This window comes from Ambystoma mexicanum, chromosome 5q (genome assembly GCF_040938575.1).
Source record: "Ambystoma mexicanum isolate Mex_15411 chromosome 5q, UKY_AmexF1_1, whole genome shotgun sequence".
Taxonomy (NCBI): Eukaryota; Metazoa; Chordata; class Amphibia; order Caudata; family Ambystomatidae; genus Ambystoma; species Ambystoma mexicanum.
The window spans coordinates 151,786,203-151,800,335 of record NC_090933.1 but is presented as its reverse complement, the minus strand read 5'-3'; positions in this window follow the sequence as shown (position 1 = coordinate 151,800,335).

The following is a 14,133-nucleotide window of genomic DNA, read 5'->3' as shown; positions in this document are numbered from 1 at the left end:
TGCTTGGCTTTTCAGAGTCTCCGCAGTCAAGGCCGGTACCACGGTAGCAGGTGCCTTCTTTGATCCTGCCTATCAGCGTAGGCACACTCCGAATAACGTTGACATCTGCTGCAACACATGCTGGCTATTTTTCACAGTCTTTTTATTCCTTCTGCAGAGGGTTCACGGGCCCTGGTCGGAAAGGAAAAGGTCACTTCTCTCCTTGTCACCCCCTCAGTATGCGTTGTCATTGGCCTCCTCTTGAACTGCCATGCTGAGTTAGCTTTCACGTTGTGTGATCTGCCTTGCCCGTACTGTACTCTCTTGCTCCAACTTTTATCCCTGCGGAGAAGGGAAAGGCCCATCAGGTGTGTGTGTAGTTCTGGTCAATTACCTGACTTTGCCTGACCCTTGTAATGGGACATGTCAGGTAAACAGCTCTGGTGTTAGTCCCTTTTCTTTCATGTGGTGCGAACGTTTTCATGTCGGAAAAGGGGGGCAGTATTTTTTAATGTACTACGTTGTAGGATGGAGAAAAGGTGTTAGAAGAAGAGGGATACTGCATCTCAACTGTCAGTGTCCCACTCCCATCCAGGTGATCCTCCCTCACTGGTCCACCCCCAGGAACTGGTTCCAATAGGGATGGCCATGGCCTGGCCACCTGGATGACAGATCCCCAGGGAGAAGCTAGGGAGAGACCTTCAGGTTTCTCACAGGACTAAGGAGTGCAGGCAGGAAAGCAGTACACACAATGTAGGCAGTGGTCCAGGAAGCAGAATGCAAGCAGGAACAGCACAATTGAAGATGGCACTATCCAGGGAGCGAAGTACAAAAGCAGCAGGCAGAAATCCAGGAAGTGGGAAGTAAACAGGTGCATTAAATGGTCGAAATCACAATCCAGGAAATGGGCTCACACGAAAGAAGAGAAGGCAAGAGGAGGTCTCGGAAGCAAAAGGACACAGAGAATAGGATTAGGCAAGGGATGTCAGGGACGAAGGAAGAAGACTAAAAAGGAGAAATCACATAGAAGGAGAAAATGAGGAGTGCTCAGCCTAGAATTACCTTTGCGTTGAGATGCTCCGAGCTGGGGCTGATATTGGCTATGGCAATGCTGTCATGCACGGCGTTGCCAGCAGAGCACCATATTGCACATGTAGAGGCCTCATGAAGTATGGATAACAAGGGTGCCATCTTTGAGTGGAGCGCATTAAGAAAGCATCCATAGGGAAGCCTCCACTTAGACCACAGGGACCAGGGTTTGAAGGGTCTTTTCATGACAGAATGTTTATAAGGGATGATATAATTACATTTGGGAATTTTCAAACTCACTTTTGAATAATTATTTAAGGCACAGAGCATGCAGAGACCCTCAAATGTTCCCAGGATATTCCCAGTGTGGAGGCCTCACCTGGTCCCTACCTCCCCTGTTCACAAAAGCAGGTCAGCCTCAGGTTAATATGGTTGGGGTCTATCATGGACAAGGCAATTCTAACTCCAACTATTAGCCAAGATCAGCACTCATCCACTTGGAACACATGTTATCCTTTTATGAAGGTATTGATTACAGAGTTCTCCCTATTTCCTGTATGTTTCCTTTTCTACCAAGGCTGATGTTACCATACTTTGTCATGATGATATCACACTGTTTGATTGGTCAAATCTGTCCATCATCTTCTTTCACAGTCAGACACTCCCAGAGAATATGCCACATCAAATTCCATAGGTTGGTCATATTTTCAATACAAGTAAAAAGGTAGGGTCTATCTGCTCTCATACTTCATACTTGATACTTTTGAAATCGAATACATGTTATTCCATATCTTCTCTTAACAATATGACACCTTAATGAAATATGGATTTCTGGGATACCCCGGTCCAGGCTTATGTAGAAACATGAAACATATGTTTGCACAATTCTTTTTCATGAAGTTATTGATATTACAAAATTCTATGAATTATTTAAAAATAGACAATTATGATTTGGACTCCTTTAATGACATAGATCATATGGTTGTGGCTTTATATGCAAAACAATTTTACTCTTGTACCAAATCATTCTAGGTTCAAATAACACCCCATATTTGAAACATTTTTCTTTGCTCGTTCTTTCATTAAGCTGGCCATCTGGTGTACTTTATTATCTATCTTGAGAACAAGAGGTGATACTTCTAAGTGCATCAAAATGTATTTTAAGACTGCAAACTGCTAACATGTGATTTTGATTGAAATGTTATCCCTAGAGAGGACTGCCTTTGAGAAGAGATTGGCATGCAATGAAATGCATTTTTAAGGATCGTACTTAAGGATCACTCCAGCTCATGTGGGTTGGCGAATCTCATTAACTTGAGGCCTTCTCTTTGTTCTGTGAACCTTAATGTGTTTTTTTCCTGATAAAGGGAAACAAATCTTTTCACTCCAAATGGCAAGACAATTTTCCTGGGACAACTAACCTTTCCCACATTTGATCTTGTAGGTAGTGCTAAACCAGAGGAAATGAGATGTCATTGTTGTCATATTTCTTCAAACATGGGCCAGGAGCTAACACGGCCCCTTTGTCGCACTCAGAGAGTATGGCCCTGGCTCTTATCATGTGAATACTGTTAACTTGGCATGGCCTATGAATATGCACAACCACATTATGCTTGGTAAAGGTTCTCTCAGGGTGCTATGCACAGGCCACCATATGCAGTCATGCTGTCTGTGACTGTTCTGCTTTTCATAATACCCACACAATGTGGACTTCAGCCATGGCCTCAGGCATTGCACATGGGCACTGATACAACCTATGGCCATGTCCTTTGCGCAGGACCCTCTACAAATAGTCAGTGTACAGAGAGAATCCCTGTTTCCATGACATGTGAATGGCACCTGTTGATTGGCCTGTGCCCGCACCCTAGATGCAGTACCCATTCCTGATTACCAATGGGTATGAAAAGTGTGCATGGGGCATGGGCTACAGACCCCAATTATGCCACAAACACCATATCCATGGTCTACAGAGAGCATGGGCTTCATTTGAAATGAAGGGCCTGATACACAGAATGTTTTTTTTATAATTGTGCAATCCCATAGGAAAGCACTATGTGAATAAGGCCAGTAGATTGCACCATTGACTACCCTCACTGTAACTAGAGTGCATGCAATGCGGTCATACTCTGTGATTACTGCATCTGAGGCATGCCCTGCTTCCATGTCCCAACCATAGCATTCATCCTCTCAGTACACACTGGGCATGGACTAAGAACATGGCACATACAGTGAACATGCCCCAACATAGTCCCACTATCCTTTTTCTCTCGTGGTGTTTGCACATTGGTAAAGTTTCATTTAACATCACTGAAAGCATGAATTATACCCTTTTGTGATGTCTTTGTATGCCTTTGTATTGTTATGTGCAATATCATAAGCGAGCTGCATTGCTAACCTTAACTACTGAATTGCAATGCTTTTTAGGTTTTTGCAATGTAGCCATGGCAGACTTCCAGCAACAAAAGCTTTCAGGAAATTTCAAAATGTTTATAACAGAAGATTAATTGTAACCTTTTTTAGAGAACATTTTGCTTTTGCTGTTGATTTATGTGTCCGGGCCCAGTGGTCTATGTGATGTCACTTCCCGTTTTGTCAATGGATGAAAAGTTGTGTGCCATCAATCCCCTTGATGTCCCTTGCGGGTGGGGTCCAATGACATCACTTCCTGTGATGTCTTTAGAGGTCAAGGGTTGTATGATGTCACTTCCTCTACCCCTGGTATTTTGGCAAAATGAAGTCCCTGGAAGTGTTGCTTTATTCTGCCACTTCTTCACTTTAAATTGAGGCAGTCAACCTGTCTCTTAATTCTTCCTGTGTGCTGCCTTCAGAGGATATTATGGTACTGCAAGTCACACGTTTGCAAGCATGTGCTTGCATAGACCAACGTTTGGTCTGTTATAGTGATGATTCTGTATTAGTGCCTTTAACTGAGAAAAACTCCTTATTTCCCTTTTCAACATGTGGTACTGTCCAGCAAATCCTGTCATTTTCCCATCATTTCTCCTCAGCTATACTGCCATCCTCCACCTTCTCCTTATCTTCCTCCTCCTCCATAAATGCAGCTAGAGCCTCCACATCCTCCCAAGACACCTTGCCAACCCCTTCCAACACCTCTGGCACAAGGACTGCTTGCATGGCCCCTTCTGACAGCCCTAACTCCTTTATATCCTCCTCTGCCTCTGACTGTGGCAGCGGAAATGCCTCCTTTGTTAGGCCTGCCTCATCTCCTCACACTAAACCATCTCTCAGTGACTCTCCCACCTCACGCAACACCTCGTGTGACTCTGGTCATCTACTTCACAACTGCAAAAAGCCCACCATTCGCCTGCAAGATCGCTATCTGGCAATGAACATGTTTGCCCCTCGAGAGGTGAATCTCATCTTCCTTTCCCACCTCTCCCTCCAAATACAACACCCAGTCCTAATTCCTGATTTCTATTCCGTTCTAAGAAAGGTCTCCCACTGGATGGAACAACATCTAACTGACTAGGACACACAAGTGGACACATAAAAGACTCACAAACACCATAGGATATGGTTTTCAGACACATACATGAAGGTGATTAAAACACAAAAATAATTCCCTCACTCACACAGAAATGGGGGGAATGGTTTCTATGTTTTTATAGGAAGGAACACAGAAAACCATGTCACAAATTGACAACAGCCTTTGATACTCAAGGGCATCATGGCATGTTATATTAAAAGAGGCTGCCCCGTATAAGCTATCCAATGCCATCCCTAAGCCTTTCATTGAAAACCTTACACTATGAACTGAAACTCTTTTCAGGACTTCTAATTTTGGCAAATGTGCAACATTGAACTAAAATGGTTTGCCCAGAATCACACCTGTTAGTGGTGGACCGGTGATTTCAGCCCAGTCTGCAATGTAGGACTTGACCACATATATTTCTGTACTATTTGGTAGAAATATGTGTTATTATAAGGCTTTAAAGAATCCTCTGTTGTATAGAGCAAACTTTAAAAGCACACAAAGCATGTGATAAATCACCCGGATAAATATATATATATATATATATCTACATAGAAATATGTTATGCATAAAAGGCTGAATTTTCAAGACTTAACAAAACATAATGTCTGATAGAGACCACCTGCGTGTATTCATCACATGGCACTGGCACAGACAGGCACGACTGGCCTACTGGGCACTAGGGCAATGCCTGATACTGAAACACAAAGTACAAGTTTATGCCAGTTTTTTGGTCAAAGTGGCCCACTTTTTTGGCCAATGTGGGCCCACTTGATGAGTTATTTGACCATGCGGCTAGTAGCTTTGACCTTTGTTACTGAATACATATTCTTTAAAACCCACAATTTGCCTCACATTTTATCAAAGAATTCCCCCTTGGGTACTACTCAAACAGTCTGACAGAAAAGGAATGTAATACCATCTGCAACTGTGGGCCACTTTTAATTGGTGCCTGAGACAATTGTATGCCCCAGTCCGACCATGGACACAGACGAGCAGCAAGTTTTTAAATGCCAAGTGAAGAACATTTAAAGTTCCACCAAAAAGCAAAGCCTTTGCGTGTGTCTCAAATACGCACCTGCTTAATTAGATGGAAGGATACAGGCACCCACTTGACCTGCGGCACAGATGAGGGTTCCCACCGTGCCTCGTTATGTCATCAGCATTCTGCAGCACTTTAGAACCAGCCGTATTTTTCGGCTTGGGATCCCCTGCACCCTGGACATAGCACACTGACCCAACAGGGAAGAGCCCTGCAGTTTGAAGACCACTGCTTTACTGTGAGGCCGGGAGTGGGGCCCTACCCACACAATCAGTTCACGAATGGAAGGACAGGGCAGGGATGCTGATGCAATGGAGAGGGCGCTTATGGTGGAGGCCTCAGCAGTTCAGAAGCTGACATCAGCGACGTCATTTCATCAAAATTCCTGCGGTAGCGGAAGTGACATCACACGACCCTTGACCTTTGATGACATCATGGGAAGTTGTGTCATTTGACCCACCCCGAAGTGACATCACGGGAAGCGATTGAACACAACTTTTCACGCACCTTGACATAACAGGAAGTGGCATCACACAGCGTTGTTTCTAAGTACACTATGAAAAATATGGTTACGATATATCTCATACAAAAAAGAGATCACCATATGTATAGTTAATATGAATGCGTATAGGCCCATATTAGCAAATTATTGTGATTGCAAAAAGACGTCGACTAAGGCCAAACGATAATGGTGTGTTATTATATAGCACTTACGCTTAAGTGCTTCATATAGAACAAATATACATGCCATTACACCCAACCTGTGTTAGAACTAATTTATCAACCTCAGCAGAATGAAAGGCTGAGTTCACCTTGCCAGGATTATGAACCTGCAACTGCAGATGACACACGTTGCAGCAGGGAGCACTCAATCCACTGAGCTATCCTACCGGCTATAGCGATTAGAAAACCAGCCACTCCAGAAACAAAGAGCAACATGCTGCTGGACACAGCCCAGGAGACACAATTAAAAAAATATTTTTTTTAAAAAAAGTTTTTTTTTTAAAGTTTTTTTTTTGTTTCCGACCCCTGGCGACCCCTGAATGAGGTCCCTGGCTGACATGCGCTCAGACATGCAGGGACCTTCTCTGCAGCGTGTCCTGCATCGAAGCGTGCGCGTGCGTGATGTTTTTCTGTTATCTTTTTTTCTCTGCAGCAGAAGCATGAGGAGCCGAAGCCCAAACAGTCTTTTTTGTAGGCGGTGCCTCCAAACTTGAATCAAGATAGAGTCAGCGGTTGGGCCCCCGAGTCCTGCCTGCTCTCCCACTTCTAATATGTATATAGCGAAACCCAATGGTTTACAGATGTTTGAAGGAGATACCAATAACAGAGTCCAAGCAAATAATACATTGGCTGTGCAATACTTTCTCAACTATCAGATTTGTTTAAAAACTTCCTGGTTTTAAACACATTCGATGATGTGCAGCGTGTATGACTGCTCAGCGGATAGGAGAGGTTTCCGCCGTGGAGTCTCTCTCGAGTTGCTCTCCCTCAGAGGACTCATTGCGCAGAAAAAAACGGCCACATTGCAAAAGAAAATATCATTAAGGTCACGATTGATACTTTGGCCTGATATATTGCAACTGCCGAGTACTGCCAACTTTGTTTTCACATTGCACAGCCATTTTCACATGCAGGCAGAGCAGAGTAAGATACGGGGCATGCATGTCCCCTTCAATGACCCCTGGGGAAACAGACCACTGTTCACAGCGTCACACGCCTCGGTGACCCTAGAGATCTACAATTCGCAGATACTAGGTTATTTTAATTCATTTTGTTATAAAGATTTTTTGAGTATGAAATTAAAGACATACTGTGCATATTTAGGTGTCACAGACAGCCAAAGGATGATTTCAGGAGACAACAACTCTGACCTTTACAACGTTGCGTTGGTCGTTTCGGGAGGATAGCGCAGGGGCAAGGCGCTGGCGTTGAAAAGAAGACGACGCGGAGCAGCGCAGGTTCGATCCCCGGGTCCGTGCTGAGAAACCTCTCGGTATTAGGGGCGTAATAAATAACCTATTATAATTATCTCTGTCTTGCACTTTAGGGTCGCAGGGACATTTAGTTAGTGGGGGACATGTCACATTGCTTCTAGGGTGGGGGTGGGTGTGTGTCTGGGGTGCGCCCATTCGTCTACTGTGGCTGCACCGATTGTCTAGAGATATTGGGGGTAGAGGTGTTTGGACGAGGATGTCTGATATTATGGGAAAGAGACGAGAGCAAGGGGAGAACATTATTGCGGCGCCCACTCTGAACTCAAGGGCTCTTGTTCTCGGAGCGGGATATGAATTCACGTGGCATATGCACTCAGCAGCCATCATCATTACAGCGCTCATTGGAAGTCTCGATGCAAATAGTTCCTACACTGCTTCAGAATAATTTAATTTCAGGAAAGCAAAAGAGTGAACCTGTGCTGTGCGCTTCTTTCAACGCGCACTGACAATGGCAGTCGGTCTGAGCTTGTGCTTCCAAGGGACAATTATGCATCTGTGTGATGATGCTCGAGGTCGCCTTCCCAAATCCATACTAAATTAGATAGGTACTTGAGCAACTAATGGATGCTGCTCAAAACGGCCTATTATGTGAGCGATGTTGTTCTGAGGTGTTGTGTGTGTGAGTGTGTGTGTGTAAATCTCGCCCAGATAGGGTCGTGCTTATACATGGATTGTGTATTAAGGATAATAGCGCTTTTGCCAATCAAGCTATATATTTTTTTTAGTTTTGGCTCCTAAGTGACAGCATACTAGTACCTATAATGCCAAAACTATTGGCATACATTCACAAATAGGAGTGAGTTTAGGCGTGGGAAGGGATACACAGTCTGGGGGTGTTGTTTGTTTTTTTCCCTACCCATTGCCTGGTCATGGCCCTGCTAGTCCTAATGGCCCATCACACCCACTATGTGTCCCTCCTTGCCCAAAACCCACTCTCCTCGGATCTCTTTGAACTACCTCCATCAACAAATAGCATCAAACTATAGGCTTCTATGGGGTAAGCCCTGTTATCTCTAAAAAGTCCACAACAGACGTAGTGGGGGTCATTTTGTGATGAGTGGAGCATAAAATAAAAGCTTAAAACGGACTTTATAGTTTCATTGTGCACTCCTTCTCATGTGTGTGCCTTTCAGACGTGTAGGAGGGCAGCAACGTGGAGTGTGCCTCTCCACTGTACTTTCCTACTCCAGCTTGGAAAAGCACTCACTTTTACGCCTGCATGACATTTTCATGCAGGCATAAAACCGAAGGATTCCTATGGACTACACCTTGGATTAGCCACTGCTAAATACCAGGTGGATTCCATAGGAATCCATTACAAAACATCAGCGGCAAAGCATAATTTGCAGGCAGCCTTTTATTTCTCACAAAACGGTAGAGCAAAAGTGAACAGGAAAGGCGATTTCAACTTCATTTACTCTTCATGATTACGCTCTGCTTTGCGAGTGCTGAGAAAGCATGCAGCAGACCAGCAACTCATGCATGCAAGTATTGGTGATCCTTTCCTTGCAATTAGCATTTACTGCAAAGTGACTGCCTGTGACTTAATTGCAACTGTAAATCAGCTTCTGGTGTAATAAAAAGGTCTTAACCAAGTGCACCTTCAGCCACTTGATTCTTAAGCAATATATGCATTCTCACATGGAATCCGCAGATATGATCGGAAAATAAATAACGACTGGAGAAATTACAGATTGTTTTACTGAATTAATTCGAATTTTGCTAAAAAAATAGGTGTAGGGTGGGGTAAGGGTAATAGTTAAGGTAGGGGTTAGAGGGGGGGTTGGCGGACTCCCAGTGCATTATTAAAAAAACAAATCAATGATTTATCCATTCAGAATTTTCATGGACATACTTCTCGCATCTGTTCCATGCCTTGTATTATTGATAGAATCAAGCATTGGAAAAGGCAAACGTTTTGGTTCTTCCATTGACATTTTCCAGGTGCGCCCCTCATATGCCCAGGTACTCATACCATGTTGCCATCTGATGGCCAAGCAGTACCCTTTTTTTTTTTTTTTTTTCTATTAGTTGGTATAGCTGAATTAATCAACTTTACAACATACAAAAATTAAAAAGTATTTAAAAAAAAGCAGGACTATATCACCAAAATACACTTTACATTCACAATCCATATATACCGGTTAATTTGATGAAAATTGCATCTAAGAATCTCATAATGGCCATATATACTGACATTCTGTTTGTTGAGAAAAACCCTTATGGCATTGCCTGGCAGATATGTCTACCCATGCCCAGACAAAAGCCAACACATTTGGTTTTGACGATGTTTGTAGGGCTGAGGGAAGATTGACTGGCATGCCCCTGTGCTACCTATGCAAGAAGCTTGCATTGCAACCATGCTCTACTTCCCCTGTGCACATGAGGGATGCTTCTATTGCTGTTTCCCATGCCAGGTGTGTTCTTTGCGTATGAGAGGTTAGGGAAAAGGTAGCGGTTCATGAAGCATCATGCTCGGGCATTACCTAAGATGGAGAGGGCATAGCGTAATGCTCATTATTTAGTCTTTTGTCAAGCTTCAAGCTATCTGCCACCCTATGCTAGCTGCTCAGTGTTTGGAGCCCCTGCCTCTGCACCTTTACAATTCCATGACTTCAAAGTTCAAATCGTGCTCCACATTCATGAACCTACAAGTAATGGAGGGCAATTGTGCATGACTCAGCACTACACACTAAACTGTTCACAAACACTGCCGCACATCTCTTCTGACAATAGTTAGACAGCAAAAAGAAATGCAGCGTCACCACCCCCCACCCAAATATACTGTGCTTGTGTAGATGATAGATATTTCTTTACACGTGCAGTCTAAGAATAATAAGATACACCATTGTGTACGGTGATTTGCGATTGTGTTGTCAGTTGTTGGTATACATTATGATGCACAATGTGGACTTGGACATGTTCCTGCTTATCTAGCCATCAAGATGTTGTGTAAGCCCAGCATTGAGTAAAACTATGACTGCAAAAACAATTGAGGGACCAAAGTCCGAAATGGGCAACACAAAGTAAAAGAAAACAGTAAAGGGTTTTCAAAGTGAACCGAGGATAGCACAGGGGCAACGCGCTGGTCTGGGAAGCAAGAGAAGACCGCGCAGAGAAACAGAGGCGGATCCACACTCCGAAACCGTACTCAGGTATGGTAGTAGGTGCATTATAAAATACAAAAAAATAAAGATAGTAGTCAAATATAAAAAAAAGCTCTGCACTCATCTGCCCTGTTTGCATGTGCAATATAAATCTATAATAATTGCGATTTATAAAATGTACAGTCAATTATAGATGGAGCGTTTTTTCTGTATTGCTCCATATGAAAATATGTTTCTACATGATGAATTTATGTATGTGCCTTGCCCCAGAAACACGGACCCGACTGTGGAAAAGCCAACTTAGAGCTGAGTGTTACTACGGAGAAGGGGAACTAGTCTATGGGCCTCATTACACGGTATGCGGTAACCATGGCGCTATTAGCGCCATGGTTGCCGCCGGTATTTTACCGTGTCAGCCTTGGTGGTTGGCGGAATTACCGCCCTACTCCAAGGTGAGCGGGGGCGGTAATTCCCCATTTACCAAGGCACTTCCCCATTTCCATTTTTGCCCCCATAGGGCTCAATGGGAATGGGGAAGGAGCTAATTACGGTACCGCAAATTGCGGTACCGTAATTAGCACCAAGGTCCCTTTGCGGGCCCGTTCCTTAACGGCTGCTAAAACAGCCGTTGTGGTTGGGTCCGGCAAAGGGACCTTGTAGTAGGGCGGTAAAGGTTTACCGGTACCAGTGCCCTTACCGGTACCGGTAAACCCTTATCGCGTTCCGTGTAATGAGGCCCGATGTCAGTACTATGAAAAACAGGAAACCCTCACCTACAGCTCTATCTTTTCACTAGACTAGCAGGGCTGGCATTGTTAAATATCTTCTTCCTTCTCTTTTAGCACAAGAATACTGAGATAAGTGGAGAAATGGTGTCTGGCAGACCCCCATGGGGCTATAACAAATACATACATGCCCAGGAGGGAATGGTGAGCAGGCACGGTACATGTGTGCCGATCCATGCTCACATGTTCCTCGCAGCCCCATAACGTCCAATGATGACTGGGAGCACTATTTAAGCAATATGACCTGAGCGGCGGGGGCATTACTGACTCAGGTAATGCCCCGGGGCCCATAGTTATAATGAAGGCCCCGGGGCATTACCTGAGTCGGTAATGCCCCCGCCGCGAGGGTCATATTGCTATTAGTACCCGGGCCCGCAATATCTGGGTGACCGGGGCACTAAAAGCATTTTTTTCTGTCCCGAAACGCTGCAGTGTTTCGGGACAGAAACAAAAAAAAAAGAAACAACCAAGAAAATGGCCGCCATGGAAAGGGAAAACCGAGTCCGTTTATCCCTTTCCATGGCAGCCATCGGGAGCGGACGCGCTGGCGCATCCGCTCCCGAAAAAGGATCAAAAAGAAAGTAAGTGGGGTTGGGAGGGTGGGGACGGGAGTGGGACGGGGAAGAAAAGAAAAAAAAAACATACCTGCATCCCCGGCGAGGGACGATGGAAGCCTCCAGCCGTGTAGAGGCGCGGAGTGGTGATGGCTCCGCTCCGAATCTCCACACGGCTGGAGGCTTCCATCGTCCCCCGCCAGAGATGCAGGCGAAAGAAGGTAAATGGGGGGGGGGTTGGGAGGGAGGGAAGGGAATAAAAAAAAAAGCCTTACCCGAGTCCCCGGCGGGGTGCGAAGGCAGCCTCTCATCTGTGGGGATGGCCCTGCTTCGAGCCTCCTCATTGGCTGAGGGGTTGCCACACCCCCCGCCGGGGACAAAGGCCGTGGAATCCCGACAGAGGGATTCCCGGCCTGGTAATGACTCGGCAAGGCCCAATCAGAATGGCTCTTGCATTCTGATTGCACCCTCATCGGGCACTAATTAAAAATGGCCAATTGTTCTGCAGCAAATGACCTTGAAAAGTGCACTTACTAACCACTATGCCGTTTGTGGCTTCAATGACGTGAAATTAATAATAGCAGATTTTTCAGCTGTGAGGGGCGTGGATGATGTCACGCAGGTGCCTACAAATACAATAAAGCAAAGCGAAAGGAAATAGCAAGCAAAACCTAGGATTTCTCCTCTGCAACCCAACACACACACAGACGGCAGTTTCTCCTAGTTCTGGACCTGTCCTATCCCTCTGTCACTGACCAACCACGTCCTCTTTCTTGCAGAGCCACGTGAGCGCCCGGAGACTGCCCCTGGGTGGTAGCGGTGCCTGGTATATGTCAACATAATATAACATAACTTAACATGCAGAATGCATTGCAGCCCAATACATCCCACAGAACACTCTAACACAGTTCCCAGACTTAATACCTAAGTAACATCTCTGGCGGAGGAGTTCTTTTCCCCCAGTTTGGTAGTTGATATCAGGTCAATTGTGGCAAATTAGGTCAAGTTAAGAGGCGTTGCTGGATGTCACAAATGGTATACCACGAAGCAAACATCTTCTTGAGCTTGAAGCTTATCACTAACCCTTACATATATGAAGCACCCAGCCACCAGCATAACCTACTGATGCCTACTGCCTCGCCAAGCCTATTTCACTAAGTTGCATGCAAGAAACTGGCTCAAGCTTCAAGAATCCCCAGAACAAACCTTACAGAGGGGCCAGCACCATCTACATGCAAGAAGCAAACCTGACCTTCTGAGCACTAGCAACCAAGAAGAAAATGAAAACACACCACGTTCATGACTGAAATGGTATCTCTGAGCATGCAGGCACCACCAGACCCAACAATTACCCCTATTGCATCCTATAAACCTATTACACAATGTCAAACTAGAAAAGGGGAACCCTGTATCACAATGCAATAGGAGGTAGGTTGCTTGTGTTCCGGTCGGTTGTCCTTTACGCCTATAAATTGCCATAGGCTCTATCAAGATCTGACAGGATTCCCACTGACACACAACAACATGATGTGCCCATCATGCCACTTTTTATTTGTGTACATGGTTTGATACAAACCTTAAACAACACAAACCATGTATCTGCATTCCAATTAAACATACAATTAACTTCTTCAAAAAGATTAAAACTGCAAGAATGACAACCTTATCCTATAGAGCGATTTTATTACATGCCTAATATAAAAATGTCCAATGATCACAATAACTCATTCTTCTAAATTAATCTTCTTTAAAAATCACATGAGAGAGTAAATCATTTTCAAAGAAGTCTGTAGTGATTAAGCTTCCCCTGGATCCTGAGCTGAATGCTTGGAATGTTGGAGTGAGTGACAGAGAATGCAGCCTGAGAGAATGTTGATGTATGAATGTGTTCTGTGGGAGTCAGTTGGAGATGTAGAGCCCTGAATGAGAGGATGCCGGTGCATGTTGCCCTAAGCTTGAATGCACCTGACTTGATGTACTTAATAAAATGTACAAGAACTTAATTAAAGTCATTATTAGTACATCCCAAGATGTCAGAGGGATCATTAGAGAACCCAAGCTTTACAATGGTGACGAGGATGCTAGCTGTGCTGGGGGGACAGCACAAAGGATGGGACACGCACTGCCCCCCAACCAAGGAAGAAGAT